Consider the following 17,786-nt stretch of genomic DNA (forward strand, 5'->3'; position numbering starts at 1 on the left):
TCTGCGTAGGGTTTTGGGTGGGTAACTGCTGAAAAAGAAGGGCAGAGAAGTGTGTTAAACTGCGACTCTGCCTCCTGGTCTCAACTCTGGGTTGTCATGGATTTGGTCCACTAGTAAACTTGGCCAGATTTCTAGAAATGAGAGCTGCTCCTTCCCAAGTGGGATGGATGCCGTCTCTCCGGATCAGACCAGGTCTTCCCCAGAAAGTCTGCCAATGATCAACAAAGCCCACATCGTTTGCTGGACACCACCTCGACAACCAGCGGCGGAATGACGACATGAGGCTATACATGTCATCACTGGTCAGATTTGGCAGGGGTCCAGAGAAAACTACGGTGTCCGACATTGTTTTTGCATATGTACACACCGACTCAACATTAATCTTAGTGACCTCCGATTGGCGTAACCGGGAGTCATTACCGCCGACGTGAATAACAATCTTACTGTATTTACGTTTATCCTTAGCCAGCAGTTTCAAATAAGATTCAATGTCGCCCGCTCTAAATTCACGTTTCTCAAAATGGAGCTGCCAATGATCAGAGTTGGTTTCTCAGCGGGTGTGTCACTGAGTGGGGAAAATCTGTTAGAAACGTGAACAGGTTGATGGTGCCCCGTGGACTTTGAGTGCTTACGACTATTCCTCCTTCGGACAGTCACCCAGCCCCCCTTTCCTGGCTGCACAGGAGATGCTGGGGGACGGCTACCACAGGCTAACTCAAGCCGTTCCGCACCGACTACCGGGGACTGGCTAGCTACAGTAGCTAAAGACTGATCTACCAAGGTGGGGAGCCGGACTTCTAAATCACTGAGCCTCGCCTCCATGTCTATAAATAAACTACACTTATTACACGTACCATTACCGCTAAAGGAGGCAGAGGAGTAACTGAACATCTGACACACCGAGCAGGAGAAAGTAGGAGAGAGAGAGGGAGAAGGAGAAGCCATCGCTAGCTGCTAAGCTAAAGTCGCTAACGGCTAAGCGAAAGTACTGTAGCGTCAGTTACCAAAACTTTAGAACAACTATGAGATTGAACAGCAGTCACTAAAAGATGGAAAGAACTATGAGTGCTTAGGCAAAATTACTGTAAAGAATAAGTGTTTAGCGAACAGTTGGCCGCTGTAATCAAACAAATGTAACTGTTATTTAGCGAGAGCAGCACAACACGGTACCAACACATAAGCACCGGAAACGGAAATGAGTCGACACGCTTACCGCAATACGTCAGCAACAGTCTGATGTCACGCTGTCAACGTCAATGTAACGTCTAACAAAATGCACGATTACAGTAGAGTAAAATAATGAGTACAGGAGTATGAGACATCATGTGGCACTTTGATGTTGCTGTTGTTTGATGAACAATTAACAATAATAATAGAGTAAAATATAATTTCTTAATATATCTACCTAAAGAAACCTCATTTCTTGACTGGCTACTCTCTGCTGTCTCAGAAGACAACACTTCTTGTCTTGTGTCAGCCACCGTTGCTATCTCCCACAGAAAACATTGTTCTGAACTGCCTGATCACAGCTCATTTGTAGTCCAGCCTTTACTTCCGTTCCGTGTGATGTCACAAAAAAACACGCGTCATACTGTCTAGTCAGACATGCCCTCAAAAACAACTCCTCTCCTCTCTCTTCCAAACACTAGCTACCCTCCAGGCAGTCAATGGACATAAAGTTGTTACTGTGATGTAGAGACAGAGCTCAGTTTAAAACAAGTGAACTCATGACTCTGAAAGTCTTGCTCCAGTCTATGTTTGCTAAGCTGGTAAGGGAAACCTTACCGGCTCGTAGTTCTTAACTAGGAACGGCGCATGTGCAACTCCCAACAAAGATCTTTTATGCATCACTCAATAGTTAAAACAGAGCGTTCAACACACAGGGTGAAAAGAGGAGCTGCAACAATGTGCAGTATGACAAAAATATGGTGTTTTTGAAAATGAAAACATGTAAACCTGTTCTGGTACAACCCCTAAATAAAATGATGAACCTGAAAATGAGCATAATATGACCACTTTATAGATAAACTCACTTATTTCATTGTAGGCAAAAACAGAAATCCTTACTTCTTATTTACTTCTTGTTCACTGTATATGCATTTAATTTGGATGGATTTCATGTGGATTCATCCATGGTATAAGTCACCTTCACAACTATTAGGGAATGAATGGCTTTATGCCATTGTAGAGGTGGGTCTTTCCTGGGGACTTTGCGGTTTGATTTTTAAGGCAGGTGCAGGTGTAGGCATATGAAGGTCCATGATTATTATAGTATTTCCTGAGAGGTTCTTTTGTGTATGCAAGCCAAACTACAGAGCAAAATCACACTCTGATTGAACCAGTCCACAGTGCAGTGACAGTTATTAGTGTAATTAAATAGCATTCTTTGGACCTGCAACTTATCTAAGAGAGAGAGGAATTAGATATGGTATTACTTTATCACATAATTTACATCAGCATCTGGACAGGATTTAAGTCACAGCCTACAGAAGAACTCACTCTGGCCTAAATGAATTGCCCCCATGCAGCTTTGATGTGTCTAAAAGATAACATTACAGAAACTTTTGTTCAACAGAGGAGAAATGGAAGAAGAGAAAATGTATGTCACTTTTTACCTGTTAACACCTGGGCATAGTGTAGTTCTAATACAGTGACAAAAGCGCAAGTTACGCATACCCAGGGGGCTAATTCCCCCTTGTCTTTCAATTCTAGTGATGTCCCTGGTTGTCACCAATGTTCCTATGCCATTAGTTACAAGTTTGCATGAAACATGGTTTTGTGTGCTGTAATGTAATCAGTGAGACTGATCGTTTCTTCATTTTACCTTCATATTCTTTGTATCATTACATGCAGCCTAACCTGCTGTATTATACCCTCTTACCTGCTGCATTCACATGTGTTCTGACAGCAGACGATGCAAAGAGTCCAGGCACAATTATTTCCCCTGATAGGATAGGATAACACCAGATCAATATTGTCAACAATACACAGTGTAATCCATTACCTTATACCAAAAAGATAATACTGATGAGAGTGTGTGTGTGTGTGTGTGTGTGTGTGTGTGTGTGTGTGTGTGTGTGTGGCTGACAGTGTGTGCGAGAGTGGACAGTGGAATTGTGTGCAGGAGAACTGTCCAGGAACCTGCTCCGTGGAAGGTGGAGCTCACGTCAACACCTTCGATGGAAAAGCCTACACCTTTCATGGGGACTGCTCCTACGTTCTGGCGAAGGTAGCGCATGTCGTCATCTGCAACACTGCTAATGTACTGTCACATAGTTACAACAAACACTAAACCATACTATACTAGGACCATGAAACCTTATGGACAGACAACGACCCATTTGATGGATCCATGTAATGAGCAGAGATATTTGAGTTGTGTCCTAAACCAGATCAGTGATTGGTGACATGAATGTAATATCTCTCTGTAATGTCTTTATTTTACTATAACCACTTTTTAGTCTTCCAGTCATTATTAAAGCTCAGGCTTTTTTCCCATTGTGTATTGCAGCAAAGTAATGGCTCCTTATACACTGTGTTGGTGGACCTGGTCAAGTGCGGTCTGGCTGACAGTAAGACCTGCCTCAGAGCTGTAACTCTGGCCTTATACGGCAATGCTATGGTAAGCGCACACACACACACACACACACACACACACACACTTTGTGTATACTTTTGTATTTTGCATTGATAATAGTCTGTGTGGTTGATGGCTTACCTCATTATATTAAAGTTGTGCAATTCTGTTGGATTCCTATTTGATATAATCTAAAATGTGTCATTCCACAAACTGACAGGTTATTAAAGTCCAGGCATCCGGGCAGGTCTATGTGAACCAGATTCTTTCCCAGCTTCCACTGTTTACACGTGAGTTATTTCAAATAGTATTACACTGTATAAAGCACTCTGTAACATGCTTTTGAAAAGAGCTCCATAAATAAAGATTATTATTACATGCAGCGCTTTATATAAACAGCTGGAAAGGCTTTTTTTTAAAAATACCCCCAGAGTCCTTAGTCACAGCCATAGTCTATTCACAGAATAAAACAATCTACCATGTTTAAGGCGAGACACAACTGTCCAATATGATGATTTTGCTTAAATCTGTCAATTTTCAGATTTTAAGTTATTTTATTAACTAATTATTACCATACTTTAATGAAATGTACTAAACAATCTTGAATAATATATATGAACATTTTTATTATTATTTGTTTGTTAATACTAAGTCTGTCAAGAAAACTGTTAGCAGGTTTGTATGTTATATATCTATAAATGTGTTCATTTCAAACTTCAAATGTTTCTTGTACGCCAAGTAATTTTCCTCGCCCTTCAAGGCCTTTAGATCATCATAACTTTACACTGTAACTTAGTTATTATAGCAGGTCATTTACAGAGGGTTTTTTAAATTATCTTTTACCATTCTCACTTTATGCGGTATTTTATCTGTACATATGTAGAAAAAAAGGGTCCATCACACATATGACTAGTGTATTTTGAATAAATCCATGATTTTTTTTTTTAGATAAACATTGAACGATAAAAAAGTTCTGTAAATGTCTGGCCGTTTAGTATATTCTCACAATAAAACCCAACAAATCCATCTAACACTTACAAATGTGCTGGAAAATATATTTGTGTGACATGCAAATCAGCGCATATTCAATGAGGAAAAACCTAATTTGCATATTTCAAAAATAAAAAACAAAAACTTGTAAAAAAAAGTGTATATTTATGCATACGTTTCGCTTCTAAACTTTCATGGTGATATACATACAGTTTGGAAAAAAGCCCATTTGACTGTGGTTATTGATGCAATGTATGAACAGAAATAAGACCAACATAAACATCAGAAGATGAACACGAGAGGCAGCACTGAAATGAATGAAGAAGACCCAGTAACGTCTATATTTCAGTGACTGACAAATTTATGAAATATTGAGTTTTTCTTTTGTTTGCTACAGCGGAGCTGAGTGCTTTCAGGCCATCATCCTTCTACGTCCTCATCAGCCTCAACATGGGCATAAAGGTGATGGTCCAACTGTCCCCCGTGATGCAGGTCTTCATTTCAGCTGACACATCACTCAAAGGAACCACCTCTGGTATGCCCCCACATTGTGTCAGTGTCTGGCAAACACCTCCTCCATATTTGTGTGCGCAGCTTAATGTTGCGTTTATCAAACAAAGTGTTATTTAAACACTTTTATATCTGTGTAAATGAGTGTCACCCCATCACCCCATCCAACAGGTCTCTGTGGGAACTTCAACAACATAATGGCTGATGACTTCCTGGTCAATACTGGACTGGTGGAGGGCACCGCTACAGCGTTCGCCAACACATGGAAAACCCGGGCCAGCTGCCCTGACATCGCTCCACACTTTGGAAACCCCTGCAGCCAGGGGATCAGCAAAGGTACAGGATCCTCCAGTGTAAATGTTCCGTACTTGTATAGCGCCTTTCTAGTCTTTTTGACCACTCAAAGCGCTTTTTACACTACATTCACCAGTCACACATTCATACACTGAGCCTAAGTGCTCAAACGGAAACTAACATTCACACTCACCCGCAAATCGGGGTTCAGTATCTTGCCCAAGGACACTTCGACACGCAACCAGGGGGAGCCAGGGATTGAACCGCCGACCTTCCGATTAACGGCCAACCCGCTCTACCTCCTGAGCCACAGCCGCCCCAGTGTCTTCTCACATTTGTCATTTGACACGTTTGTCATGTCATGTCATATTTGAAAATATACCATATGAATGAAACTATACTACACCATAGTCAATTTTAGAGTGAATGTTTTGTAACCACTTCTCTGTATGTGTCTGTGTTTCAGACACTTATGCCCAGCACTGGTGCTCCAAACTATCGGATCCCAAGGAAGTGTTTGCTCCTTGCCACTCTGTCATTAGCCCCAAAAGATACACAGAAGTAGGTCTGCCCACACAAAGCTGTAATAACTAATAAAGTTAACTACTGTATTCTCATAAATGTGTCCATGCCTACTGTGTCTCCTAACAGAACTGCAAGTATGACAGCTGTAACTGCGAGAACAGTGAGGAGTGCATGTGTGCAGCAGTCTCCTCGTATGTCTATGCCTGCTCAGCGGCAGGAATCCAGATCACCGGCTGGAGGACGACCATCTGTAGTGAGTAAAACATCAAGCAGTGTTTTGTTTTGCTGTGGTAATAGAGAGAGGTTGCTGATCACATGCAACATCAACAAATCTAGAGCACTTAATTAAATTTTATGAAATGAAAGTTTGTTTATTGCAGCAGTAAACAAAAATGATTCAGTGATGTAAACCATGCACAGCATCTGTTTGTGTTGTATTAAATCAGATCTAGCTTGAAATGTTGAAATTGTTGATGGAGACAGTAGAGAACCCCAGGACTGCCTTTGCTATTGCCACAAGAAACAGTTTATGTACATGTAAAGTCTGCTTCATCTCGCAGACACACTCTCATGGTCCCATTCATCTCACCCATTAGGCAAATTCAGTTCATCATGTCCAGAACAAACAGTGTATGACTACAACATGACGTGCTGCGGTCGTACCTGCCAGTCCCTCAGCCAGGCTGACTACTCCTGCCAGGCCGACTTCACTGCAGTGGATGGCTGTGGCTGTGCCGAGGGAACCTACATGAACGAGGAGGGACAGTGTGTGTCCAGTTCGAGCTGTCCCTGTTATGATAAAGACAGCATTATTCCAGCTGGACAGGTTGTCAGCAAAGACGGCATCACATGGTAAATATGTGGTCAAGAGCATTAGGGGTCAGGTAAAAGTTTATAATATAGTTTATAACGTGCAGCAAACTGAGATTATAGACACTCAAACAAAATGTACTAGGCAGACAACAGGGAGTTATTTTAGGATGAGCCATTGTACTGGAATCAAGCCTCTACAGCTAGCAACTGTCTAAGTATTTTCAAATGTGAGGTTATCGTTCGGGAGCAGGGCCACAGGGGTGGCCATTGATAAAACGGTTATCAATGCATCTTGCTACGCACACACAGGACACACACGGAGCCAACACAGCTATCGAAGACTGAATATTCGATGTGTAGCCGTGCTCACACAGTGTGACAGTGAAAATCAGAAGTTGTGCATTGTTTATTAAGAGAGTTACGCCTTTTGCGTTCCATCAACATTACCTTATTAATTAACATTTAAATAAGCCATTTTTGACACTTGTTAATTGATTCAAAAAATCTTTCACATCTGCATCGCTATGCATCTAAGAATGGATTTTTTTCTCCCACCCCTAAGGGCCACGCCTCAACCACACCTCTAATCACCTGTCAAGCTGTTCCTTTATCCACTCACCTTCCCACCTCATCCCTCCATCTGTTCACCCCTATCCACATCCCTTCATGCTCTTTCCTCCATATTGTTGTGGCGTGGTCCTTGCTAGTGAAGCTGCAAATGCTAGCATGGCAGCATGCGCACAATGACAACACAACATGCTGATGCTTCATATAATAATGCTTGCAATTACCATCCTAGTTAACATTTGCTAATTTGCACTAAACAGAAAGTAGGACTGTTGCAGTAATGGCTATTAGTAAAGTCAAACTTTGGCCTAATGATGGCGCTACATGAAAAGTCAGAGGATTACACTTTATTTATTATACTTTATCATGTGGGAAACTTGAATGGTTCTACCAAATGTTTGCTCATTGGACTTTTTACCAAACCAGTGCGTGGTGCTAGATGAAAAGTCATGGAATCACCAAAGTCATCAGGATACACCTTGAATGTCAAAACAGTGTGACAGCAATACATGCAATCTGTTAACATTAACTGTTTCTCATGTCCCCTCACACCTGTTCTCACAGTATCTGCAGACAAGGAGCTCTCAGCTGCTCAGGGGGGACACAACTACAATGTAGGTTCCCACATAAACACACTCAAATCCCTTTAATTCTAATAACCAAAAGTGGTTTGAATTTGTTTGTGCTGAACTGCTGAATTCAATTTGTGAATGATATAATTAACGAGTTGTTAAATTCATTAATTATATCCAAGCTGGAATTGTGTATATGAGCTGTAGAATTTTGACATGATCTTAATACTCTTTATTATGAATGTGTTATTTATCACCCAGCTTCACCAACATGTGTTGCCCCAATGGTTTACTTCGACTGCTTCACGGCTCAACTTGGGACCACTGGGACTGAGTGTCAGAAGAGCTGCAGTACTCTGGACATGACTTGTGTAAGTACAGCTCGGCACTCACAGAAGTCAAACGCTTAGACATACAGAACCTCTTTTCACCCTCCGCTTCGGTTGGCTACAGATCAGTACAGGCTGCACATCAGGCTGCATGTGCCCTGATGGCCTGGTGTCAGATGGAGCGGGAGGCTGTATCAACGAGACCAGCTGTCCATGTCTGCACAATGGAGAGGTCTACCAGCCTGGAGAGACACTGACTGTGGGCTGCAACACCTGGTTTGTACAGTGCTTTACATACATGTCAGTAGAGTGTGTACCTTTATGTAAACACACACACTAAATATTCCTGTCACAATGTTTTCAGATTTAATTTTATCCTGAGAAAATAAATAAACTGAAAAAACAATGTTTGTAACAATGCAAGCAAGTTCAAAGATGGCCTTTTATGAAAACACAAATATAAAGATAAAAGACACAGGTCAACACATAAAGTACAACCAGCATATATATATCCATGCATATTCATCATCTGTCACTTTAAATTCTTTCTTAAATTAAATGTGATATGCTCCACGGTTGGGATGTTTCCTATAATATCCTTCCAGTGTGTGTGTTGATGTCTCTGAGAAATTATATTTATCCACTGCTGATAATTAAAGTGTGTTCCTAGATCCTCTTCCCATGTTGTCCTAAAATGTTTTATATATACACACTTTTACTTTAGGTCCAACGTCAAAACCTTTATTTCTCACAGTTATCCTTCTAACATTCCATATAACTTCCATTGGTAATGATGTGGTTAAGTTCTGAGTGTATACCACTCCATTGTACATTTACTGTAGAGAGCAATATTAACTATATTAATTCCTATTACAATAGTTTAATTTCTTTCAGTAGTAGCCGGGGATTTCATACACATATCTGAGCAGCAGAGAGGGATTCGACAGGGTGAGGCACTGTCACCTCTGTTTTTATCAGACAGGGTGCCTGGGTGTCTGAATACCTTACCAAAATTAGAGTTTCTGTATATTCATTTTTATATATTTATCATAAGTCTTAGATGATCTGCTAGTTGTCTCTTTGCAATAAAACCTGTTTGTAAATGTTCCGTACTTGTATAGCGCCTTTCTAGTCTTTTCGACTACTCAAAGCGCTTTTACACTACATCTGCATTCACCAGTCACACACACATTCATACACTGAGCCTAAGTGCTCAAACGGAAACTAACATTCACACTCACTCATACACTGGCGGAATAGCCGCCAGGGGCAATTCGGGGTTCAGTATCTTGCCCAAGGACACTTCGACACGCAACCAGGGGGAGCCAGGGATTGAACCGCCGACCTTTCCGATTAACGGCCAACCCGCTCTACCTCCTGAGCCACAGCCGCCCCTGGTTTATAACATTTTCTGCATTAAATTGCCACAAAGGATTTGTTTCTTCAATGTTTTTTAAGAACATAGGTCTGTAGGAGTCATAATCAGTTGAGCAGCATTTTTTAAGAATATTAAATGGATCATGTGTTCCAATAGAAGGACACCAGTTCTTTGTACAAGTAGTTCACAAGCACATTTGATCTGCTTTGTTATAAAACACATTCCATTAAATAGAATCTGAAATGATTTTACACAAAAAATACCCAGAAGTTATAGATAGGTTTAAAAAAAAATCTAAACGTTGTTGGGACAAGACAAGGACAGGAGGAGTGAGAGTGCAGTTTATATTCACACAGTTTTCTAAATTCTAAATTACAATTTAATATTACTAATAATAATGGATGATTCTCTAATAAACAAACCACCTACATGGGTATAAAATATGCTATTAGATGATTTTTGTAGGCAGGTTTTGATGAACATTTGTGTGTGGTGTGTCTCCCCAGCTACTGCAGTGACAGGATGTTCACATGTACCACCAACGAGTGTGATGCAGTTTGTGGGATCTACGGCGATGGTCACTATGTCACATTTGATGCTAAGAGGTTTGACTTCAGTGGACAGTGTGAATACACGCTCCTACAGGTAAAGGGGCTGATGAACAGATGTACAGTGAATGGCGTTGTAATCCCTAAAATCTTATTTTCTGTGGACAGAAAATGTGGTTTATTGAAACATCAAGCAATCCTTGAGCAGCTATTTAGTCAGAAAGAAAGCAGAAGAGCAATTTCTGTATGTCAACATTTCAAGCTAGATTGGATTTAGTTATGTATGTCTGTTTACAGTGCAGCCAAACAAACATTATTTTAATAAAAGGCCGTTCAATATTCTGCCTTCTTCTTTCATGCCATTATCATTACCATTATCTGATTTCATGCTGTACATGACATACACACAGTAAAATAGGTTGCCTTACTGAGGGGTTGGAGGTGTGCAACTTATCTTCTGCAGCTCTTCTTCTAACTCACTGTGGCTGCTCCTTCAAGTTCCATTAATCACTGCAATATTAAAAACATATCTGTTGTCAAAAAATGCCCCAAATTACCAACGCATTCTCACTCCTACTTGACACACATTGACACTTGGTCAAGGTCAGGACTATTGTTATTATTTTTATTATAATCATTAACATTAACATTATTATCATTAACACTACTATAAATCTGTACCATTTTTCATTCAGTCTATAATATCACCTTTACTGTCTGTACCTCTGTGTGTATATTGTGTAGGCTGCCTCCCTCCCCTCTCATTCTCCTTCCATCCCTCTCTCTTTCTCTCTGTTCCTCTCTCTCTCTCTCTCCCTCTCTCCTTCACCCCCAACCGGTCGAGGCAGATGGCCGCCCACCCTGAGCCATGGTTCTGCTCGATTTGGCACTATATAAATAATATGTATAATAATAATATGTCCATATGTGATGAGTTTGAGAGTGATGATGGGTTGAAATTACCCGTGACTTCTTTTGTGACAAGATTTTGGATTAATAATCACCACAGTCAGAAATACATTGCATTTCCTTTGGCTTCTTCATAATGAAAGCTACCACATATTTCCCCAGTTGAGCACTGAGCTGCATCTTGAGAAAATGTTGCATTAGCATTAACAGTAAGTACAATTTTGCGTTCAAAAGACGTCTAATAACCATTTAAACACAGCCCGGACTTCTAGGCTAAAACAGGCTGAATTTGGGCTGCAGTGAATATTTGGTAGAATTCTAACCATAGCCTGAGAATAGACAAGTCATCAAATAAACAGTTTTTTAAAGACTACACATACACCTTCCGTAGACAACAAAATAATGGCTTATGACGCTTGCTTACTTGTAGAAATACATAACCCAAAAAAATATAATAATGTCCAGATGGTGCATTCCAACATATGAGTGTTTATTTACTTCTTGCTTACAGAAGCTGAAAGAAAATGAACTCAATGTTTTCTGAAGTATTAAGGGCATCTATACAAGCCACCAAAGGTCTAAAAACTGTATGCTCCTTCAGTCAGCCACACCATTAGACTGCAGCACACTCCTGTATGCCTTTTGGACCTGCAAGGACATGAGCATTAACAAATCACACAAAAATATCTAAACTAAACTAAACTAAATTTACAAACAAAAATAAATATAAACTATCAAACTGTCTCCTACACAAACAAATTAAATATAAAGATTTATTAAGAAAAAAGATTACAACGTAGACAACTTAAGATAATATACATGATAAAGATTTAAAGGAATTATTGATAAAATATTATAAATACAATTATATATAAATATTATAATAAAAATACAAACAATTCTAAGAACTTACAGTAATAAAAATCAATAACGACAAAATAAATGGGGTAAATGTCCTCTTGCGTTTGCTGTAAACTCTCGCTCATTGCTCTACGACAGGTAACTGTTATTTAGAGAAATAAAAGTGGCTGAAATGTTTATCGCAAGATCTGACAACTCTGATGTCTTCTAACTATCAAGTCTGATGTTGCCAGTAGTCATGTCTCAGTAAGGCTTACAGTTGCCATCTAGCAGCTGAGAATCATAAGGCATTTTGTTTTAAATTAAAATGAAAGTGTGAAAACGTTTACTTGTGTTTGAGGATATAATGTCACACAGCTCACAATCTGTGTGGGTGAAATCTACATGCAACCAATTTTAACACTATTTTGGTTGTGATCATCGCTGGTCTGAAACAGGGCTGTGTAACATTATGCCGTAATATTAGATCACTGATTGCCTCGATTTCACCGGGTGGGCTAAAAGCAGACTACATATAGTCTATCCAAATCAGAGCTACAGAGAGACCATTTCAATTAAGTGATAATTGTAGTTAGTACATGTAAAAGTACATGTAACCAATTTTAACACTATTTTGGACTTAGCCATCGTTGCTCTGAATAGCCAAACTGTTCATATTAGACCACTGATCGCCTCGATTTCACCGAGTGGGCTAAAAGCAGACTACACGTAGCCGTTGAGAACTAAATCATGGGTATAGATAGACCATTTCAATAAAACAACAATTAATAACTTGGTCTGGCTAATAGCTAGATTGTGGCTACACGCAGGCTACACACAGAACATGTGAAAGAAATTCAACCAAAAACCTTGTAAACTGTTGACTGCTTACAACGTGGTATATCATACATCAAGTTATTTTGGTAAAAAGTTAAGGTTATTGTGGCTAGAAGTGGGTTTCTCATAGCCGGACTAAATTTGGTCTATAGTTACAATAGATGGTGAAATGACAACTATTGCTTGCTGGGATACGGCTGTAGGAGAGTGAACAGTAAAGATCTTATTGACATAAGATTGGGCTGACAATGCCCTCATCTTAGGTAGGCAATCTTTATCCAGTGCAAGAGTGGGTCCCTATCAACGAAAGCTACTACATAGAGAGGTATTTGGTCAATTTAAATACACTGAATAGATTTTGCACAAAAATGCTGACACCTAATTGTATCAATGAAGGAGTTTGTTTTGTGAAAAACGTCAGGATTTTACCAATGGTGTCCGGTAATTGCATCCTCTGTCTGTGACTCATTCAGGACTACTGTGGCTCTGGTCTGAGCAATGGAAGCTTCAGAATTATCACTGAGAATGTCCCATGTGGGACTACAGGAACCTCCTGCTCCAAGACCATCAAGATCTTCCTCGGGGTAGACACAACACACTTACACCGTTCACATCTTCTGCCTCAAACACCAAATCTGATAAGCCTTTATAATGCCTTTCATAAGTTAGCAATACTAAAATGATTTATCAAGGGAGGAAACAAGCAAAATACATTGAACTGTACATTCCACGGTAAGGTTAAATCTAAAACTAATATTCATCCAATGGTCATGCTATTATGCCTATGTATTGTATGTAGATTAAGAATTAATAAATTATGGTGCCAGTGGTTATTAACAGTGGTTATTAACATCTGGATACCTGAAAACAGAGCCTTTAATAACACAAGCCCGTCTCTGACTTTATAATTTCCGAGAATATGTTTATTTCTTGTAAATTTACCACTAATCTTCTCTGAATTTTACCCCCTCCCTCTGTATTCATTGTTTTCTGCAATGGCCTTAATGTGCCGCTGTAGATGCCAATGTAAATATATCCTGGTGCAGTAACAAAATGTATGTTTAATACCCACAGGATAACGAATTCCAACTTAAAGATGAGAACTTCCAGGTAGTAAAGGGCAGCAGCCAGGTGTTCCCTGCTCAGGTTCAAAAGATGGGTATTTACCTGGTGGTGATGATCAAGCCGGGACTTGTGCTCATGTGGGACCACAAGACCAGTCTTTTCATTAAACTCAGCCCAGAATTCCAGGTAAACAACCAATTCTGCATGTCTTGATTGACAAGTGGCTTTAGCACAAAGCATAATTATTGGTTAAGCCAGTTATTCCAAGCTGGCTAATTGTGAGAACACACCTTCCGCAAAGCAACTTGCATTAATCAATTATTTAAATTAACATGTCGATTAAGTAAAATGACTGCAAAGGAAAATGGAAGAATTAGTATATACCTACTGAGCTTTTCAGTCTCTTTTGCTTATTGCTTTATGTCTGCTCTCATCAACTCAGAAAAGGTTAGTGACTAGCTTTTGAACGTTGCATCTAGCTTAAGGATAGGACAGTTTCCACAGGAGCTGGTGGTGATAAAAGGAGAGTGAAATCTGGACCTGGATTTGTCTGGTAAATTCAAGCATGACAGGGTTCTCTTGCTGCCTGATAAACAATTTTATTATTCCTATCATTCTCTATCTCAGGGTCAAGTCTGTGGTCTGTGTGGAAACTACGACGGCAACAGTAAGAATGACTACACAACGCGCTCACAGGAGACAGTAGCAGGCGTTCTAGATTTTGCTAACAGTTGGAAGGTTTCATCCAGCTGCCCAAACGCCGAACTCATCATGGATCCTTGTGCTCGCAACAGCTACCGGGGAGCCTGGTCTCAGAAACAGTGCAGCATCATCACCAGTGACACCTTCCAGAGTTGTCATTCACAGGTAACTATGTTGATACCAAACACACTTGCATGGATCCACCAGTGACGGCCTTAAGCATCTGGGGGCCCATTTCAAGAGCTAATATAGGGTCCTACTCAAACCCATCATGGGGATGTTTATGCTTGTGCAAAAATACACAACATGACTTTAATCCCGAATCATCAATTTTAGAAAACATTTGCATTTAAACATATTTATTTATACATAATACAGGGCAGCTGTGGCTCAGGAGTTAGAGTGGGGTGCCTTTTAATCAGAAGGTTGGTGGTTCAATTCCCAGCAACTCCAGCTGTTTGTCAAAGTGTCCTTGGGCAAGATACTGTGCTGGCGATCTGAGGTTTTCAAATAAATAGCTCAGGCAAACACTGAATTGTATTCAAGTCTTCTGCAGAAGGACTCACAGCAACACACATACGCCATATACATGTATGCTTGAACGCTACACGAATATACGCTTCTCAATACAGCTCCTCAATCAAATATGATTTTAAACATGTCTAGTAAAAATTTGAAAATCAGTACGTGCTGGTCAGTGTTGATAATTATCCAAATTATAGGCTAATTATGGGAAACACTGCTTTTACTACCACCCCCCTTCACCCCGAAACAAAGTAGTCTCTCCCGACTTTTTAGCTAATATCATAGTCATAACAGCAGCAAGAGTAGCCTATGGCTTTTACAAAGCATATAGGCCTAAAGTTTCTTAACACCAGCGGCTGAAATAAAAAAATAAAGCAAGTAAATCCCTTTTAAACAGCTGTTTTTCTGCACATGTAGCCTGTTTATAAGAGCAGTCTTCAGTAGTTATAAAACTCTACTTTAAAGCCACTCACTCCCGAAGAGTCCAAGCAGTGACAGACCAAGAGTTTCTTTCTGTAAGTTTCACATTGCTGTGAGCAGATGCTTCAATAAATCAGATGTAGAAATGTTTGCACTGAAAGCTTTTTGCTGGTCACACAGAGTTTACAATAGATGACAGTGTTCTTTGCATCTTAGACTGTGACACAATAATGGAGCAGCTACTTCCAGCTGTGGAAAAGACGCCTCCTTCTCCTTCTCCATTCTTTTTAGCAGGTTCATTTAGTTTTGGCGGACATGAACAACAAAGTCCGGTGCCGCTGAGCTGCTGCACAGTCGTGGATTTACGTCAAGGATGGTGCGTTCAGTAACAGTAACGCAGCGTTACTTGCCTTTAGGGTTGGGCCGATAGACAATGCCATCGTCCATCGGCGATGGCTGACAGACATCACGACATTGAGCCGGCATCGTGATTGTAAAATCTCAAATATTCATATTATACCAACCTGTGAAAGCAGATTTTAATGACCACAAACATTCTTATTGTTGTTTAGCACTTGCCTCGGAATGTTCTTCTCCCCACACTCTGACACACACACACACACACACAGACACCTACGCCTCTCTCTCCACCCTGTCTGCTTCATTTACTCCGTCAGCTGTATGTTTATAAAGCCTAAAAGACTGACAACTCGTCTTTTTTCTGTATATTTCCACCCGCGATCCTTTATCACGGCAGCAGGTGAGCCGCACTTCGGCTTATTAATGACGCAGTCTATCAAACAACTGAAACCAACATCTCTGTTCGTTCACTGTAGCTTTAGCTGGTCCGCGACGTGTACCGTAAATTAATAATCAAACATTTTTTTTACCGAAGTCTGTGCGAGAACACATGCACATTAGACTACCGCGCGTGCGCGCCCGCACACCCGTTGATATCGTCCATCGTGTTGGAGCCGGAGCTGGTCCATCCCGATGTTTAATTGTAGACATCGTCCGATGGAAATTTTGGAGACATCCAACCCTACTTGCCTTAGTAACTAGTAATAATATTACTGTTTTAGAAAAGTAATTAGTTACACTACTTAGTTACTGGGAAAAGTTTATTAGTTAGTTAGTAATATTATTACAGCAACGCGTTACACTGATCTTGATGCATACATTTTTCTATACAGGATCCCTGGATAATTACTAAGCATTTAATTTGCATATTAAAATCCAAAAATCCAAAAGAAACATCTCCTAATTTGCTCTTCATTTACCTCAGCAACAACAATATAAATTTAATTATCAGGACGTATAGTATGTGTACAGGACAGAGCTGTAAACCAGTTTAATCTAAGCTTATACCTTATGTTCTCAACCCTTGACAAGTAGCCTAGGTAAGTTAGAATGACATACAGCAACAGTAATATAACGTTATAAACAGCCAAAACCGTGCTGTACAGGGGAGATGTTAGCTCGCGCTAACCGCCTTCATTTTTCCAGCAGCTGCAGAAACTACAGACTTTTATTAACGGACAGACAGACAGAAACGTACTGCTAATATTTTTCTCCGCTAACTTTCAGTCATGTTCTGCCACTCGCACCGCGCTCGCACAGTGTGCGAGGTAAAATCAATACTTCCGCATTGATATTAATGATTCTGTGACATTTAAGTAAAGTGGTTATTCAGCTGTATTGTGCCGAATACAGGGGGAACACTGGTCTCTGTTATGTGCACGCCACAGACGGTCAAGTCATGAGTTCCGCTTTTTGGATTCTGTCAACATTACGTTACCAATTAACAAAAATAATCGTTTTTTTCTCACATTTAGAGCCAGAATCTTCCATGTCCGCGTTGCGATGCATCTAAGAATCGACGTTTTCTCCCACCCCTACTTAACACCCTGAGTGACATACTGTGCAAATACTTAAAATACATACAGTGTGTTTCCTGAGCTCTAACTTCACCGACTTGATCTGCTACTCTGCTGTTTCAGCACTCCACACAGACTAAGGTCAAAACTCAAACCCAAAATTCCCAGTGGCCTAAAAATACAGCTATTACTAAGTGGACAAAAGGCAGCACAATCCTGTGTCACTGAACTGTTATCAGTATAATGGGTTGTCCATATTAGACTTAGGTGGTACACAGAAATTTGTACTTTCAGCAAAAAAAACTGTAAATCTGCATTTTTATAAAGAAATTTCTGATGAGTTAGGTAGTTTTAATTTACAGACTGAAAAATGTGTGCTGCAGAATTGTGCTGTTTTCTAACCTTTTGGATTTGCAGTGAATAAATAAAATAACTTTTGGGTAACTTTTAGGCATTTTCATAGTTAGATATCGTGATGTATCATTTTAGGTTTGTCTTGCAATATATC

General features: G+C 40.0%; 1 pseudogene; it reads left to right on the plus strand.

Annotated features, from left to right (window-relative positions):
- The first annotated feature begins 3,511 nt into the window (after window positions 1-3,511).
- The window catches only part of LOC119883210, a 51,677-nt pseudogene continuing 37,402 nt past the window's right edge, over window positions 3,512-17,786 (plus strand).

The sequence above is a fragment of the Micropterus salmoides genome, unplaced genomic scaffold, assembly GCF_014851395.1.
Source record: "Micropterus salmoides isolate LMB-PRFRI ecotype aquatic unplaced genomic scaffold, ASM1485139v1 Ms_hic_scaffold_3, whole genome shotgun sequence".
Taxonomy (NCBI): domain Eukaryota; kingdom Metazoa; phylum Chordata; class Actinopteri; order Centrarchiformes; family Centrarchidae; genus Micropterus; species Micropterus salmoides.